This window comes from Nelumbo lutea, chromosome 1 (genome assembly GCF_056320005.1).
Source record: "Nelumbo lutea isolate HS-2025 chromosome 1, American lotus-T2T, whole genome shotgun sequence".
Taxonomy (NCBI): domain Eukaryota; kingdom Viridiplantae; phylum Streptophyta; class Magnoliopsida; order Proteales; family Nelumbonaceae; genus Nelumbo; species Nelumbo lutea.
In genome coordinates this window covers 25,529,701-25,549,551 of record NC_142684.1, presented here as the reverse complement: position 1 = coordinate 25,549,551, position 19,851 = coordinate 25,529,701, and the positions used below count along the sequence as shown (strand labels likewise).

The 19,851-nt window shown below is 35.6% G+C and overlaps 1 long non-coding RNA gene across 2 annotated transcripts; it reads left to right on the top strand.

Moving 5' to 3' along the window:
- Positions 1–514: 514 nt before the first annotated feature.
- Positions 515–2,707, top strand: LOC148874008 (uncharacterized). 2 transcript variants are annotated; one of them, XR_016098371.1, is made up of 2 exons: positions 515–975; positions 1,057–2,707. It is a non-coding gene; the product is annotated as an uncharacterized LOC148874008 (long non-coding RNA). The 2 variants fall into 2 exon arrangements; XR_016098370.1 differs by having other exon boundaries at positions 628–975; positions 1,071–2,707.
- Positions 2,708–19,851: the final 17,144 nt, after the last annotated feature.

The following is a 19,851-nucleotide window of genomic DNA, read 5'->3' as shown; positions in this document are numbered from 1 at the left end:
TGGGACTGGATTGAGCTTTCACCCCTACCCAACGCTCATGATTTGCACCCCTAATTTTTAGTTAGGGTATCACTATCAAAATGAGGTGGGATGAAGGCCCGGAAACAGATGCATCATGGATCACCATATGATGGACGAAGGATGCAAAAGTGTTTAACAGTAATTTGATGCCCTCACCATTTGTTTCTCTTTTTCTTTCTTCATTTTGATACTGACCACACCGAGCCAGCTGAGCAGTCGCTTTTCTTCGTTAATACTTTACAGCACTGCATTAATTGCATGTATTCCTACCCGGACCGACCGGATTATTGCTTCATCTCGGCGTGCAATAAAAAAGAGCGACCATTCTTTCAATTGGTGGAAAGAATATGTTTGCTTTCTCTCAGTTCTACTCACTTTCGGTCAAGCTCAGCCATGAAAAAGACATGCTCTGGCTTCTTTTACCTAATTATTATGTCTTTGAACATTTGTATATGGCTATTTGCTCTGACAAAACATAGAATAAAGGACATTGTTGCCTCGTGGAGGTCGCAAACTTTGGCTCTTCTTAGCATGAAAGTAAAGTATCGAAGCAAGCTCATGCAGGTGACGCTATATATTGCACCAGCTTGAGCCCATTCTCTTGCTAAGTTGCGAGACGTGTCATAGAGTTCGTTGGATTTTCTTATCACCCATGTCGAGGAAACCTTGAATGGCTGGAGTTTTTCTGGTTATCGATGTTGGGGAAGCTTGAAGAATTTGGGCTCTCCTTGTTTTGAAGAGATATATATTAAGTTAATGGGGTGGCGTGGAAGAAGTAAATGAACGAATGTACTGCAATGAAGAACGGGAATCAATTAAGGAAAAGGTGGATAGAGATTAGCTGAGCAAACTCAAGGATGAATGCTGCTTAATTCTGATGCAGAAGGGATGTTCGATGAAATCACGGCAGAGGAGTGAAGGCGCCAAGTGGAGATACAAGGCCTCATGGACAAGGTACGCAACTACTTTTTGCTAAATAGTATAAATGAAATGCTGCATGAATGTACTGAGGTGATTAAATTCCTTCTTTGGGAGGGAGTTGTTTGTAGGACTCTCTGTGATTCATTCAAGATTGTTGGCATGGGAAGCCTTGGGAAGACTATATTCGCCCAACTAATAAAAAATGATGAAGTTGGTGTCGAAGCATTTTAATCTACGAATGCAGTGTCTGTGCCTATGAGGTTTTGCAGGCAGAAGGCTAGTAGTGATCTCTCAAAAATGGATCCGTTGCTCCATAGCCTTCGATCAATATCAAACGGAAAAAGTCTTTTGCTTGTTCTTGATGATGTTTGGAATGAAGATCATGAAGAATGGCATAGACTGAAAACTGCATTAGATCTAGTGTGGTATTGTGATAGGAAGCAAACTCATGCAAACTACACCTAACAATGTGGTTGTACTAGTAATGGGCACACTTCCCACACATCAACCCGGTAAGATGGTCATCTCTCGTCAAGAGAAAGGCATATGGATCTAGAGGATCAGGAGAGTCTCCAAATCCAGGTGTCACTGAAAGAGAAATCGTGAAATTTTGTGCTTGCTTGCCACTTGTCACTTGCCATTTGCAGTAAAGATACAACATTATGGAATAAAGGATGAACAAAATGCTAGTCACATTAGAAGTAATAAAATTTCGAGATGCATGATCTGATACACGATCTAATATGGTGTTGCTGGAACCCAGTGCTCAAATTCAAGGAGCTGGTAAGGTAGAATTAAGTCCAGAAATTCCTCATTGGTCTTTTTTTTCTTTATGGAAGTCCATCAACAATTTGAGAAACATTTCAGTGGAAAAAATATTACCACATGTTATTATTCTTATTCTGTCAACAGAATGTCAATGACCTTTCCTGTGTAATTTATAAGTGCTAAAACATTTAAATTGTCTATATCTGCAAGTGTTTACAAATGATATATGAATGTTCCTTTCAATACCTATAAAGCCGTTGGGAAAAGCAACAACTATGGGTAAGGGTTTTCTCTTTGATCAGCTCAGAAACTGAACTGAATGTTTGCATCCAAGATCAAGCAGCAGATATTAGCTTGCTACTGTAGCAGCATCTCAAGACAGTGCTTCTTAACTTGGAAGATTCTGCTCCAGAATCGTATTCTATGTAAGAGAACCAAAATTTGATCATGCTTCTCTGTTCAGAGAAGAGCAGTGCATTCCATTGTTGGCAAAACTTCATCAACTCTCAAATTTGAACAATCACAGATTAATCTATTCAAAAGTTCTGGGTGACAATCAAAGTTCTTTCCTGATGTTCTGTTGGAATTTGGAAGCAGAGCAATCCATTGTTGGTAACATTTCTTCAACATCTCAATAAGTTATAACAATCCTAAAATACCATTTTGTATGTGGCGTGTAAAACATGCATAGAGAGTCAATTTCTCTTGTGAGAAAGTTCAGTTAGCAATTGTATTTTATGTCTATATTATAGCAAATTTGAAGAATATGAGCCAATTTTAGGTTCCCCTTCTGCCAGTGTTACTTGAATCAATGGATATTCCTTTCCATCAAAAACCTGATGGGGTATCATCCACATAAATTGATAGCTTGTTTTTTATTTTTCTTTCATTGAAATAAATTCATTAATCATGTATTCAGCTTGTCCTGGATTAAGTCCATGTATGATGTATTTTAAACAAGTCTATACATATTGTATTCACATATTCTGTATCTCATTATATTCCTTCTTTTGAATTTTTAACATGTGGAAGGAAACAAACTTAGCGGCTAATTTCTTGGCTTCATTAATTTCACATCGCCTGATTTGCATCAAGTTTCTATCTGACCAATTTAACTGTGAGTCCTTGCCCCTTGCAAAATTCTATCAGTGGCAGCATAGTTAGAAGGATGCAGGGATAACAGTTTAACTGGTATCTAATAGATGCCTTGGGAGAAGTACTACTCTAACTAACATGAAACTTGTACAGCTTTTGAAGCATTCAGGAACAAGGTTTTTTGGTAGGAAAACTACTGTCATGGTAAATAAAGGCCATCCACATAGGACTTATACTGAATGTAGGAACAAAAGCTTTTTAGCTACAAAGAATACTTATTTGGCAAATACAGAGTATCAAATATAATGAGCTTTGAATGCAGTGACTGGGGTTGTTATGTGCAGTGACTGTGTGAAAGAATCCGTAGCCATAAGATGTATTTATGTCCAATTTTTTGCTGGGTTAACCTTCAAATGATATCTAGACAATAGATTGCAAAGGGCCATGGATCAACTTCACATTCTCTTGGCACTTGTTGCATTTCTAAACAAAGTGGATGCAATTGCAATCCATCTCCATTGTATAAGATGCATGAAGAAAATCTTTCTTTTGTTATGTAAGAACTAAGTAGCTATGAGTGATGCCCTTATGACTACAATTTGGGTAGGACCAATTAGAGCCTAATACGATCCAACCCAAGATTTTGCACGAATTGGGCTTCAATTTTTGGCCTGTGGGATGGGCTTGAGCTGTAAAACCAGATCTTTGCCAAAACTTGAGTTGGGTTTTGGATAGTCCAAGCTTGTTTTGAGCCCTTCTTATATTGCTTATACTATCATATATACGGGTGCAATCCGATCCTATTTGGTCGGATTCGGATTACCACTGTTCAGATCCTTGAATCGGATCGGATCGAATAACAGGGTCTGATCAGAAATTAGATCGGATTCAGACCCTATCCGATCCAAGAAGATTCGATTCGATATATATTATATATTTATAAATATAAATATATATAATACATATGTATGTTATTTATTTATTTATAAATATATTTGTATAAATTTGTTATATTATTTATTTTTTATAAAAAACATGTATATATATATGATGAAAATAATTAAAAAATACTTTATTTTTTGTTTTTGCTTTATTTAAATTAGTACATTTTATTTTTTCTTTTAATAATTCATTAATTTTTAAAGAAAACAAGTCGGATCGGAACAGATCCAAAGATCTGACTTAACGATAGGATTCGAATTCAAATCGACTCCTATCTGATCCAATCGAATTGGATTTGACTATACCCTGTTTCGAATCCGATCTGTTTGCATCCCTAATCATATATATCCTAAATATACTTAGTTATTTTCAATATAATACATATATATATATATATATATATATAATATATATATATATATATATATATATATATATAATATCAAGGGCATTTTTGCATAGTTTTGATCTGTATTCTTAAAGTGAGAAATAAAACCCAATGAAAAGTGGATGTGCATATTCAAAATACCTTGAAAACCTGATCAACCTGCACAAGTCTAGCTTGAATCGTGTTGGTCTAAGCTTTGAGTTGGGTTTGGATTGATAAATTCGTGCTTGACCTCAAGTTGGACCAAACTTGATCCCGTGGTCTAAGTATCAGGGTTGGTCATAGGTTGACATTCAACCCAACCCAATCCGTCAAAGTTGCACTCCTAGGCATAGCCAAAACCAATTAATCCCCCAGCGAACACCAATTTGTTCCCATCCATGACCCCATAGTAAGAGATAACCTGTTTCAATTTGTTCCCATCCATGACCCCATAATAAGATTCGGCAAGACCCATATACCATAGCCTCGACATATACATGCGCATGTATACGCATGTATGTATGTATGCATATATATGTATGTCATTGGATAGTAATATTGTATAACAGGATTTCTTAAAAGCAAATGCCATGCAAACACTTTGACAACATGGCATCCAGCTTTACATGCAGAGATCGATGACTGGATGCAGTGTTCCCAGGTTGAGACTATCAGACTACCCAAGGGTTAGGTTAGGTCCAGGCTCAAACCAAAAAATTAAAACCCTAGGATTTTAGGCATAGCTCTAACCCTTGCCCAAGGGCTGAAAATTCTTGCTCAATCGGTGTAAAATTTCAGATAGAGTTGGTCCAAGCTCAGGTATGGTCCACCCAGGTTGCACTAAATCTTTGTTCTAAAAATTAGAGTTGTAGCACTGGTCCAAGTCAGGATCTTCTACCCACATCAACTCTATTCACATCTACCCACATGAGATCGCTATCATACATTGAGAACATTTTACGCCCTTACATGGTGTTATGCATGGGAGATCGATGTTCCCGTGGGGTAATCAATAGTGTTTTATGGGTAGATGTGGGCAGAGTTATTGTGGGTAGAAGATCTGGAGTTGCCTAAACCCAATAACATAGCAACAAACAGGACCTGATTTAGTAGGAACAACATTGTAAGTAAGTTTCAATGAATAGTTAATAAATAGTCTGACAAATGTCAATAGTTGTTTTTAATTTTTTTTCATGGGTAGGCTACAGGCATTTCAAGGGATAGGTGTAAAAAAATTTCTAAGTGCTCATTAAACATGCTTACAATGCTATGCCTATCTGATCTGAACCGGCAACAAACACGCTCTCTAGTTGTGCTTTTGGTTTAGTACATTGTCTTTCCTATGTAGTTGAGGCAAGTGGCAACCATCTCATTAAACTAGGCAGGGCCGTTTGTATAGTCTAAGATCAAATCAACTGATTCCGTTTTCAACAGATTTCTTTTTCAAAAGAAACTATGTTAAACATTCAGATATTCCTGACTGCTCTCGCCGTGCAGGAAATGGAATCTACTCGTGCAAGTAGATTCCAAGTGAGAGAGCAACCCAGATCCATTAATTACTCCCATATAAATAACAGTAATTACTGATTATGTAATTTAATAATTACTGATTATTACAGTAATTTAATAAATATATAATTAGTGATTATAATTAATAATTACTATTATTATAAATATTGTTAATAACTAGATATTTACTTTAAAATTATATATACTGTTATTAAAAAATACTGTTAATAAATTACTGATTATTACAGTAACTTAATAAATATATAATTAGTGATTATAATTAATAATTACTGTTATTACAAATATAGTTAATAAATAGATATTTATTTTAATTTTACTTTAAATTAAAATTATAAATACTGTTATTAATAAATTCTGTTAATAAATTTAGTAATTATTGTTATATTAAAAATAATATTACTGTAATTTAATAATTACTGATTATTACAGTAATTTAATAAATATACTAGTGATTATAATTAATAATTATTGTTATTATAAATATTGTTAATAAATCCTATTCATAAATTTAATATTTAATATTATATTAAAAATAACTAAATAATATTATTAAAACTATCATTAATGATTATTTAATTAAATAGTATAATTACTTACTATTATTGATAAATGTTGTTAATAACGTTCTGACAACCGATGGTTCGACCGTCCGGTTTGAACGGATGGCCCATTCTAACAACAAAAATTCCAAGCAAAAAATTACGGAACCGTTCTGGCCGCCGGTTTTCGTCTCAACGGTTCGATCATCCAGTTCAAATGAACGATCCATTCTGACAACAAAAAATTGAGTTTGTGATGTCCATTAAGTAGTATCATACGTGTTATGTCATTCGAGCGTGTGACTCATATAACCCGAAAACAGAACCATTATGGCCATCGGTTTTTGGGTCGACGGTTGATTGTTTGGTTCAAACGGATGGCTCATTCTGACAACAAAAAATTACAATAAAAAAATTATGAAACCATTATGGCCATCGATTTTCAGGTCAATGGTTCAATCGTCTGGTTCGAATGGACGACCCATTCTGACAACAAAAATTACAGGTAAAAAATTGAGTGTGTGAGGTCCATTAAGCAGTACCATACGTGTTATATCATTTGAGCGTGTGACTCATACGACCAAAAATGGAACCGTTCTAACCATCGGTTTTTGGGTTGATGGTTCGACTGTCTGGTTCGAACGGATGGCCCATTCAGACAACAAAATTAAAAAAAAATAAAATAAAAAAAAGACCAAAACCATTGAACAGGTCAACTAGTTAACGGTTCGATCACTCGGGTCAATGGGTCGTTGACCAATTCAACGGCTTTTGGCCAGAGACCAGGATTGGGGTAAAATGGAACTGGTTGCCTAGACAGTTCCCAATTAAAAAATAAAAAAACAAACGACCCATTCTGACAACAAAAATTATAGGCAAAAAATTGAGTGCGTAAGGTCCATTAAGTAGTACCATGCGTGTTATTTCATTCGAGCGTGTGACTCATACAACTTGAAAATGGAGCTATTCTGACAACTAGTTTTTGGGTCGATGGTTCGATTGTTCGGTTTGAACAGATGGCCCATTCTGACAACAAAAATTAAAAAAAAAAAAAAACGACCAAAAACAATTGAACGAGTCAACGTTCGACCGCTTGGGTCAATGGGTCGATGACTGATTCAATAATTTTTGGCCAGGGACCAAGATTAGGATAAAACGGAACCGGTTTCCTAGATGTTTCCCAATTAAAAAAAAATAAAAAATGACCAAAAACCATTGAATGGGTCGACAGTTCAACCGCTCGGATCAATAGGTCATTGACCGATTCAACGGTTTTTGGCCAAGGACCGGGTCAATGGGTCAATGAGTCGACGATTCTATTCTAGCCCTACAAAGCAAGGCCCCTTCGCTGGTATTATATTAATATGATTAATACATATATCAACAAAAGAACTGAAAAGGGACATAACATGATCTTTCAAGTAACTTAGCTTCCACCGCAAAAAACTTGAATAGATTTGATACTTAGGCTGACTGCTTTCTTCAATCCCTCCATCAAAGTCCACCATTCAGATTGGGCAGAAGATAGGCAAGGATTCTTCTTCCTTCTACAAAAATACTTGTTAGATTCCTTGATAAAATAGCATATCCAATAGCAGCTTTCCTTGTTGAGGCCATAAAAGTTCCATCGGTAAACATGATGTGAGTAGCTTGCAAGGAATGAGCCCTTAATTGGGCTTTAGCTATTAGGGCTGGTTCTGAATCGGGAAGAATGAAATTCTTTGTCCTCTCAATTAATTGGATTTGGTGAATTAATCATTACTCATGAATATTTTCATTTCTGTCATCCCAAATCAGCCTGAACAAGATAAGAAACTTAGCTATGAATAGATTCCTTGTTTCATTTGGAGGGTTTACTAATTTAGTAGACACCCAATCTGTAATATATTGATATAACTAGAGATTTCTAATAGCCTCTAGGTTGATACCAATATTAGAAAGTAGCCAAACTACTTTAGCACAGTGGCAAGAGAAAAAAAAATGATGCAACGATTCTATTTCAGATTGACATATACCACACATTTGGTTTTGTTGTTTCATAAACACCATCTTATCCTTTGCTTTAATACCATTCCACCAAGCCTTCCACATAAATAGCAATACATCAAGATCTATTCAAGTCCTGGCTTACTATCTCCCGAATCCACATTGGGAAATCCTGATGAACAAGTCGGATTCATAAGAACGTTTTTGTGACAATACATGCATGGGCAATAGAATTTACAAATCTTTTAACAAAAGAAAAACTAATGTTCCACTCCTAGCAGCTCCAACTATATCTTGACACAAAAGCACATCCCTAACCACACTATTTGATGTCTTGAATAAGATGTAAGCAAGGTTTAAAAACCAGACTGGACACGGAACCATTATAGCCACCGGTTACTAGGTCAAATGATCCAATCGTGTGGTTTAAATGGATGGCCCATTCTGATTTAAAAAATAAAAAAATAGTAAAAAATTGTTGTCTAGGTCAATGGGTCGATAGTTCGACCGCCTAGGTCAATGGGTCGTTGACCAAATAAACGGTTTTTGGCCCAACCACCCAAGAGCGGTTTTAGGGTGAAACAGAACTAGTTACTTGACCGGTATTCATGTCAACTAATTAGGTTCAGTTTTCAAAACCATGAATGTAAGCATCACACTCCACCAAAGCTTCATTTCTATAGGAAGAAGGTTTCCATTCTTGTTGGGAAATCATACTCATTTCCCTTATCATCCTATCAACACATGCAAGAGCCAACCTAGGATCCAGATTAGCATTTTCAAAAACATAATGATTCCCATTTTTCCCAATAGTCCACATTAAGAGAAGAAAACATAAGCATATCATCTTTTCTTTCAACCAAACCTTTACACCTATCAATCCAAACTAAAGCCAGAAGTTCTAATGTTCAACTTACTTCCGAACCAAGATGCTTTGGCATGGCCACTACATAGAAGTTAAGCATGAGTAGTTGTTTCTTCATCTCTTTTATACATTGGATATTAAATAGAGTCCCCTAGTCCAATAAACAAATTAGCTCTCACTACCATTGCATTCCAACAGTATTTCCAAAGCAAGATTTTTATCTTAGGGTCAACTTTTATTGCCTATAGCTCTTTCTAGAGTTGATTTTGCATGGCCATAGGTCTATAGATGGCAATGAGGTGGGGTGGGGCCAGGTTTTGCTTATTTCGTATCCAACACCGAATTCAAATTCCTCATCCCAAACCCCAATAGAGCTAAAAATCCTAGTCTCATCCTCATCTCTTTACTCCTTAACTACATTGCTTCAAGTAGCTAACGTGATGTAAAACATATTGCATTCTTGATTCTATGAGTTGTTTTTGTACCACACCCTTCGAGGCAAATCTCAAACAAGTCTATGTTATGGTCTGAAATTCTTATTTCTCATATAAAGAATAATGATTTTAAAACTTTCATTGCCTTTTAAGAATATATTTTATTGCAACAAATGAATGAACAACATTAGCAAATAGGGATTCTCGGAGGATGTATTTTACTATGTTGCTAAGTGTCACAAGTGCTAAACATCTAAGGGGCAACATAAAAATACAGGTTTGTATCTTTCCTTACTCATACCAAAAGCACCATGGACTGATATTACTATGGATTTTGTGTTAGGGTTGCCAAGAATAGCTAAGGATAATGACTATTTTTATTATGGTTGATCATTTCTCTAAAATGGTCCATTTTATTGGTTGCCAAAAGGCTTTTGATGCTTCTCATGTTGCTAACTTATTTTTTAAAGAAGTTATTTGATTGCATAGATTGCTAAAATCTATCACATCAGATTGTGATACAAGATTTCTTAGCCACTTATGGAGAACTTAGGTGTAGATTCGAGTCGAGATGAGCCAAATATTTTGCTAGGTGCTGAGTTGAGGTCTCCCTTAGTTGCCAAGGTGTCAAATCGAGATCTCCCTTAGTAGTCGAAGTGCCAAGCTAAGTTCTACCTCAATAGCCGAGGTGACACCCTTTGTGCATAGACTTAATTAGGCTCACGAGCTTTATTAAACTTGATCTCAGCTTAATTAGCAAATGAACCTATATATTAGGCTCAAGTTTGGATCCAAGCTCGGTTTAGACTGATCCCAGTCGAGCTTTTCATGAGAAGAATTTGATCAACTTGTTAATAGCTTGGCTCAGGGCCACCCCTTGGTGAACTTTATAGAAGCGTATGAGTACTACCCTACAATATAGCAGTGCATTTCACCCACAAACAGATGGAGAAATTAAAGTGGTTTACTGAAACTTGGGCAACTTACTAAGGACATTAGTGGGAGATTACTTAAAAGCAATGGGATCTTGTCCTACCACAAGTTGAGTTTTCCTTCAATAATTCAGTTAGTAGATCTACAGGGAAGACTCCTTTTGATGTTGTGTATAGTCGGTCACCCAAAGCTATTGATGATCTATTTCCTATAATAGGGTTTTGGTGAGTGAGTGATGATGTCGAGGCCTTAGCTGAATCCATTCGAGTGATTCAAGAGAATGTGAGATAGAAGCTGAAAGAAAGCAACCAAAGGTATAAAAGAGGCTAAGGATAAGCATCACCTGATGAAAGTTTCATGAGGATGATCTAGTCATCATTTATTTGTGGCCTGAGAGGTTTCCTGTTGGAACTTACCATAAGTTGAAGTAGAAAAAATATTGCGCCATGTCAAGTGTTGAGACGGTTTGGTGACAATGCATATGAAATTGAGCTACAAGTTGATTTGTCCATTTCACCCATTTTTAATGTAGCAGACCTCTTTACCATGGGGACCTAGAACTAGCAACCAAGGTTGAGCAAGGACAAGCACAAAGGGCCAACAATTCTAATGAGTTTGGACAAGTAGAGTGTATAGAAGATGTTCAAGTCACCAACACTTGAAATGGGGCCTATTTTAGGTTCTTTCGTCAAATAGAAAGGGAAACCAACAATTGCGAACTCTTGGATTAACGAAGAAGAGTTCATGAAGCTAGATGGAGACATGTGCAAGGCTACTTAAATTGTTGCTCGCATGAGGTTGAGCTCTTTCTAACCCAACAAGAATGATGAGGCCAAAAAAGAAAGAAAAAAAGAGAGGGAAAAAGCCAATGAATTCTGTTTTGCACGTTTTTGTACTAGAACCCCAAATTGTTGTTTTTGGAAATATTTGTTGACAGTTTGGGACCGGGGGTATTTTCATCATTTTATAATTCAAATCCTAGTAAGGAGAAGTTGAGTGCACATCTGTTGCGTTTTAGTTTATTGGGTATTTTTTGTAACAAAAGTTTATCTTTTGGGGGTTCATTGAAGTTAATTTTGTTCTTAAGGAGTTGCTTATGAGAGAAAAACATTCTAGGGGCTTATATGTAAATATTTTAATTTGCTTCTCCAACAAGCCATTGGATCTTATTAAAGAGAAGGTGGTTCTTTCTGTAGGGGTTCTTTTTGGTTCTTTCTTTCTTGTTTGAGTTGTAGCTTAGCCCTAGATAAGGTTTTCAAGTATTGGGGGCTTGAGATGTGAGGAGTCAACCCATTTTGGCACGTTCCAATCCCTATATCGCTATGTATCCATGCAGGAGGTCAACTTGTTGCCATTGTTACTATAGTGGAATTGTATCAAGAGGAATTTTACTTCAGGTTCAGGTCAAAAATCCCTAAAAATTCCAATTTATTTTGTTGTTTTTAGCTTAGTATTTCTTGTGCTTATTGTTATATACTTGAAGTATTGTACGGAATTTGTTTTTTCTATCCACATCAGAAAAAGAGAAAGACATACAAGTCATGTGTGCATTAGCTCTTGAGTCAACAATCAATGTGTTATCAGTGGAGAGGCAAGCAAGTGTAGCACTTAACTTGGCATATGCATTGGAAGGATTAATAGAACCAATGGATGTCCTATTCTTCTCCGAATACAACAAGAGGCCTTTCAATTTATCCATTAGAATAGAAGACTCTTGAAAGGATGTCCTAAGAATAGGTGGCTGAACATCATTACCAACTACAACAAAGTGTTTATTGCCCTTTTTTCTTGTCTCAAACTTTTTAGGCTTTAGGTGAGGATGAAGCTCCCAATGTTTGTTCTTAGTATGCTTGGAATTCTTGCCATATTCACAAATTACATCATCAGACCTCACAATGATTATAGATTTACTATTGCTTTGTTTGGGCTGAGAGGACATGTAAGCAAAATATTTAACCATGGGAGATGTCATTATGACTTCTCTCTGCTTTTCTCACCCTACACTAGGGAGTAGGCAACAACAAGTGAAACAATGTTTGCACTCAAGATATGTTGTCTAGTAAAGTCAAATTCAAAACTTAACATTGTTAAGAAATCAAAAACCCTGTTCTTCTCAACATATTTCTTGTATTGCTCCCCATCTTTTGGATCTTTCCACTCTAAGGCCTCCAAATGGTTCATTTCTTCCCACGGGGACTATAAGGAGAAGTACAGGACTATGGTACTCTTCCCTTGACGCAAACTACAGGCCTCCCTATAGAGCAACAAGAGAAACAATGCCTGCACTCAAGATATGTTGTCGAGTAAAGTCAAATTCAAAGTTTAACCTCACCAAGAAATCAAAAACCATGTTCTCAACATATTTCCTGTAATGCTCCCTATCTTTTGGATCTTTCCACTCTAAGGCCTCCAAATGATCAATTTCTTCCCACAATGATTATAAGGGGGAGAAGTACATAGCTACAATCCTCTCCAATTGATGCAAACTACAGACATACCTACGGAGCTAATAAATCTTAGTAGTGTTTTTGGTTTGAGAATAAGTACTTGTGACTCGATTCCAAATATTCTTATGCAATGGATAAGAACATGTAGTTACAAGCTATATGTGGCTGCACGGAGCAAATCAGTCACGACGTTACCATTAGATTGTATTGCCCATTTAGAAAACTTCAAGTCTTTTGATTTAGGCACCTCTTCCTCCAATGGTGATCTTAGCATATTGGGACCATTCTAGGAAGTTGGTTCCATCAAGTTTCACAATGGTTATCATGCCATTGGAGATATCCACATTTCCTGTAAGCATTTAGGGAACCAAATGAACATTCTTATAAACTTCCATTCCTTAACTAGGAATAATTTTAAGAGTTACAAAGAGTTTTAATGCACCACCAAAACACAATAAGATCAAGGGAAGAGCCAACACGACTAAGAAGCAAAAACAGCCCCAAGAATAGTTTGGGCAACAAATATTTAATGAAAAAAAACCCTGAAATTTTTCTAGGGTTCAAAAAATTATGAGATCACTTTGTCTTCCAAGAAATATAAAACGAGCCAAATAAAATTGGCTCCAAGGAAAAACACTCCATTAAAGGTACTGAAACAACTTCAAATGCAAATATGATTTTTTTGTGGATTTCCTTTTGGAAAAATCATAACAAACCACAGAAGTTTCACATAGAGGTGAAACCTATACCAAAAAATCCCTAAATTCAGGACAAATTGAACCATACCAGTTTCAAGGATGGTTGCCACGACTTGTATGGACTGTTGGCGTTAGCAAGCTGCCTCTAGGGAACGAACACCAGTAGAAGCCTACCTTGAATCCAAATGTACTCTGATACCAAGTTGTTTAAGATGAAGCCAAAATAAGAAGGAAAGAAGTAGAGAAGGGAGGAGAAGAAGGGAAAAGAAAAGAAGAAGAGAGTTATGAAAGTGTGTCTTGGGTTATTGCTCAGACTAGAGACAAAGCCTTTATAATTTTGCTGAAAGTGCAAGATTGCCATTACTTGGGCGCTCAAATACAAAGAGGAAAAAAAAACACTTTCATTACAATGCATATTCTCCAAAAATTTAAATGGAAGTAGAAGCATGTTCAAGAGATGACCGAAAAGGTAAAATGTGACTCTTGCTCAAATAGCATGATTAGGTTCACGAACCTCACAAGCCGAGTTTCACTAGGCTCAAGCCCAACTCGACTAGTCAAATGTGAAGTCTCCCTTATGTTCAATGCATTCTAGGAAAATGAAATAACCATATATACACTAAAAAACTAATATTGCTCGGATGATTTTGAAGAATAAAAAATCGATACACTACAAAGATAAAGTTAAAATTGTATAATCAATAACATAAAAAAATAATAAATGAGAAAATCTATGATGCCAGAAAGACATATTGGAAAGGCTTTGGCCAATCAAATCCCCCCATGAAATTTGATGAAAACCTACCTGATTGGTTAGCACTCTTATGATGCCAGTTGATAGGTTGTCAGTTTTTCTAGTATCATGTTTGCCCGACATCATAGTCAAACCCATAATAAACAAGAGTTATATTACTTGAACTAAAAATTAGTATACAACATATTTTGATTGGTAAAACTAGTATAGAATTTGCAATTGATGTGTTTTAACAAGTAATGCTCACAAGATAAATATCCTAAGAGAACCATTTTCTTTGTTCTTTGTGCACCATCAAATAAATTACTAATCAAATATAAACCCTCAACTGCCAAATAATTGTAAAGTTACTTTGATGTCTGTAGGTTTTGATGGAAACAACCTCATTAGCAGACAAGTCCCTACAATGAATCAAATAGGAATAGATGCAATGAGGGAACAAGGTAGAATGCAACAAGAAGCATTTGTTATGATAAAGTTTATATAAATTAAACTTGAAAAGGAGAAACACCAATGAGTGAATTGCATCTATAATGTACCATTTGTTATAGGAAAATCTATAATGGACCATCACTAGCTGAATCTTCCATCACCCTGAATATCTAAAGAGGAGGTTTACTTGATTAACAATGTTGAATGATTTCCCTAAAGTTTATGGGATGCTTATAAGGTCATAACTCATAACAAAAGTAAAACTTAGACAAAGGACTACATAACTTATTAATTTGGAGTTGAAAATGGATGAAGATCGCACCAGGAACATAACCAAGGTTTTAAAGTATTAGTATTGCAAAAAGTATAAAAAATGCAATCTTAAGATATATAGAACCTGGTTGATAGTTCAGATAAACTGGAGGGAATTCAAAAATTTATTGCAATCTTATTATCTAATTTAGGATTAAATCGTTCAGATCAACTATTAGAAACACCAAATTGGCTCTTTATGACCCATTAGTTGAGATAGCTAGTTAGTCTCCCTTCAAAAAAGGAGCCACAAGATCAAGCCCGCAAAACGCATGCTCTCCATGGTATGGCCAGAGGGCCTTATATGCACCATGCTCTATCCCACCACTAATACCCCTTTACAATGTGTAATACCAAAAAAAAAGGCTCTTTATGATATTGATATTAAGTTTTAGTATAACAAATAAATTCGAGATCTAAATTTGTTTTATTCTCTGAATCAAATAATAACCATTAAAAATGACCCAAAAAACCAATATATCAAGATTCCTAACTCTAACAGACAAGCAGTAATGTGGCTGCTTGGGAAGAATGGAACAATTGCATTTTTAATAGCAAAACTAGCTCCACGGAAGATTGAGTATCTTATTATTTATCTTGTATTGCAAAAAGGTAATTTTGAAATACAAATATTTTACATTTGGGATTGGGTTGATGTAGGGACTTCACTATGCATCCCCATCGTTATTCCCGACAAGGTATCCCAATTATTCCCTTTGTATGTGCTAATAAAACTCATTCATGGTATGAAATTTGGTTGGATATTAATCTTAACATTTTTATTACTAACTAATTTATAAATAATTTTTTATAGATTCAACCATAAGCGACGCACAAATGTCATAATCTGTAACAATAGGTGCAATTATATATAGCACCTGGATATTAAAAAGTAATTAAATTGTATAACAACTACGTGTATAATTTATGATGGTGCACGATCTGGTAGCTCCTAACTGGATGGTAGCTCACCTAAGTTGTTGATTGAACTGCAAGGAAAAAGTACTAAGAGAACTCAAGGTGATTAACCCGATGTGGTCGCTCCAATGCTTAAGTTAGCACTGGGTTGGTTGCGAGCTGAAAGCAAGTGAGTATGAGAGCTAGAATGCACTTAATCGTGCGTACTTGAGTCTCTAAGGCTGATGCCCTTATATAGTTGGGTTGTCGTGGGTCTCACAAAACACCTTCGAGATCCTCGGCCCCTGCCGTTAGGAGTCCGTTCCTCCCCAGGAGGTGGATAACATGCTTAGCCGATAAGGCATGTCATGTTCATCCGATCCGAGCGGGATAAAGATAAGTCTCCTAGTCGTGTGGCATAATCCCAAAGAACTCGGAGACAATTGACATGCTTCTAGAAATCTAACGTATTACCTCGGTAAGTTAGGCAATCCCGAGCTACCCGTACCTTGGTCATTACCGAGGTGCCTGAGATGCCCGAAGTGGCTTGGCCCATTGAGGTGGTAAGTGGTGTAGAGATGGCGGTAAGTGCTGACTCACAATCTAGGTGGCAGGTTGCATCCACCTGTAACAATAATTATATTAATTATTAATATAATTAAGTTTATTAAGTTTATTAATAAATTTTAATTTTGAAGTTATTATTAATGAAAATGGAACTTAAACCTGTAACAATAGTTATTAGTTATTTGTTAATTATTAATAATATGATGTCTATGATATCCTAATAACCAATTAATTATTATTTAGGTGAATTAAGTTAGGTAAGGTAAGTTAATTAAGTAAATTAACTAAACTAAGCTAATCAAATTAATGGAAATTGAAGTTTTATACTTCCATTAATGAATTTGATCATTTAACTAAACTCTTGTTTTCTTTTCCCATATGAAAGTAAGAGTATTTTTATTCCGCTATTGCTAAAACAAGTTAAAAAACAGAAAAAAGAAACACTTAAAATTTAAAAAACAAAGGCTTACTTTGTATGCTTAGCTTCCAACGTCTAATGGTTGCAACCGGAGAAAGAAAGTCTTGTGGTTTCAAAATGGATGATGAAAGTTAACAAAAAAGAAGCCTCTTGGCTCCTGCATTCTCCTACAACAGAAAACAAAAATTAAACAAAGAAAATAAGACCCACAACAAAGAATGCTGAAACTGACCAAAGGAAAATCTCTCTTTCAAAGATCACAGAAGTTGATGCTTGGACTGTGACAAAAACAGGCCATCGATATCTGAGAATGGAAAACAGAGCAAATACAGATGATAATGGCCACTGGATCTAGATGAGATAATGGTCTCTCGAACCTTGAAAGAGCTTTCTTGGATGTAGCTGGAGAATCATTGCTTGAACGGTGCCAAAAAAAAAAAAAAGAGCTTTCCTGGTTACCGTGACAAAACCAGAGCAATATTACTAGCAAGACTTTGGTGCGAAGCAGAGGAACATTGTGAATGATGCCAACAATAAAGCAAAATCACTATAGTTATCGTCTCTTAAACAGTGGCAAAAAACAAAACATTATCGGGAAGATTTTGATACGAATTGAAGGAGACAATCGTTGTGAGAATGATTGTGATAGTAATGGAAGGAGAGTATTATTGTGAGAAGGAAAGTAGAGCAGTATCCTACCAACATATGTTCCTTCCTAAATATCTGCTTTACACATACATTCCTTTATAATGAAATTCAAGAATGAAAAGCGGTGGAAAGGTGATAAACATATAAAAAGGTGGGTTGACAGTGGAGTGAAATATAACTCCAAAGTGGATGGGAAATTGAATTAAAACACTCTTGTTTTATTCCGCAGTTTTGAAAATGATATGGAATAAAAAAATAAAAATTCAAAAATAGGAGAAAATTTCTTTAATAACTTGTTTTATTGTTTTCATATATATATATATATATATAAGAGAGAGAGAGAGAGAGAGAGAGAGAGAGAGATGGTTATCCATTTTCCCAAAATGCACTCAACGCAAGGGAAACTTCACATTTGATTGGTTGAACCGGGCTTGAGCACAGTGAAGTTCGACTCGTGAGGTACGCGAGCCTAATTGAGCCTAATATAATAAATAAATAATATTTATTATACATACGTACATATACATTTAAATATTTATATATAATAAATTATTTTTATTATTTTTATATGTATAATTTTTATACAAAAAATTACTTTTATATGTATAATTTTTATTTTTTAGAAAAAACTTGACTTAGAATAAAATTCGAGCTCAAGTCTCTAACTCGAATCAAGCTTGAGCCTACACTATTTTTGCAAATTGAACTCGAATAGCCAAGTATTTGGCTTAATTTGAATCCACCCCTAGTTGCTTATGACAGGGTTGATAGCATTTTTGTTGGTAGCAGATTCCTATCCTAAATTCTTTAGCTGGTCATAGCAAAGATCACCCAAGTTGAAGGAGTTTAGGGGAGGATAACCGTATTGTGTAATCCATTACACAATTGGGATAAAGTGGGATTGGAACTAGGCTTGAATCCGGCCCAAAAAGTTAAAATTTTTGGGTCAAAACCAATTGCAAGGACAAAATATCTAAACCCACCCAATGGATTGGTATACACTGTCACAAGCTTTGTTTTCGGTTTTGAATTTTTGATTAAGCAATTCCTTCAAGGATACTATCGTCATATCATAAAATTTGTTTTATTTTATGGCATTTCTAACGGATCTCCAATTGTCATAAAGATGGCCCCACAAATCATATACCATATGAGTGATATCTGGTGCATTTGTAAAGATATACAAGAAACAAAATTTGTATGCTTTAGCTTTCTCCTAGCGTTTCCAAATGGGCCAAACAGGATTTTTTTTTGTTGGCAAAAGATGAGGTAGACAAAGATGGGGTACCTCTTTTCCTTACATTCGCATCACAAATAAAAAGGAAATCACAATACCTAAAACTCTTATTACACTCCTGGCTGTTAAGAGCCTTGCGAGTTAACTAGTTTGCCGCTTGATTTGATTCCCGATATACATGCTTGAATTTGATATTTAAATTGAAGAAGTCAATTAGGTTCTAACATTCTTTGATGATACTTTCCAATATTAGGAGGATAGTCTTCCATTGAGGCAATCAATTACTAACTTAGAATCTCCTTCGATAACGATTTTCTGATCCCTATAATCCCAAGCTGCCCAAGCTTCTGCGATGTTCATAGTTAATATTCCAATTTCTATATCTTTAGACTCCCGTACTTTGCCTTGATGGTTCTGAGCTATACATCCGATAACACATTTACCAAAATTCCAGCAATAAGCATCAAAGTTAGTTAATCTTGATGCAGTAATGTTTGGGTCTGAACCACTCAACACGAGTTAAAAATTATTTTGTTATTGTTAACCATACAAGATAATACCTCTTTAATTTCATCTAGACTTGTTCATGGGTCGAGTCGGGCTTTCATTCTGTATTAATATAATTTTCTAACAAGCTCGGCCCTCATAAAAATCCCGAAGCCTGGGCTTGTGCCCAAGCCCAAAATTTAGCCCATACTATTAGCGGAAGATTAGAGAGAGAGAGATTATAAAGAAAAGAATAAAAAATGTATATATATATTAAATTATAAATATATATTTTAATAAATATTATATTATTTATATAATATGTAAAATAAATATTATATATTTTATAAAATATATAATGCTGAATCGATTCGGACCGGGATCGGGTCGGATTTTTTGATAAATCCCGAGCTTGGCCCGAAACACAGTCGGGTTTACTGTATTAGACCCGAGGTCGGGCCCGTAGATTTAATTACATGACCAAACCCGACCGGAGTGCGCGCCGGGCCATCGGGTTATCCGGCCCATGAACAGGTCTAATCTCTTCCCAG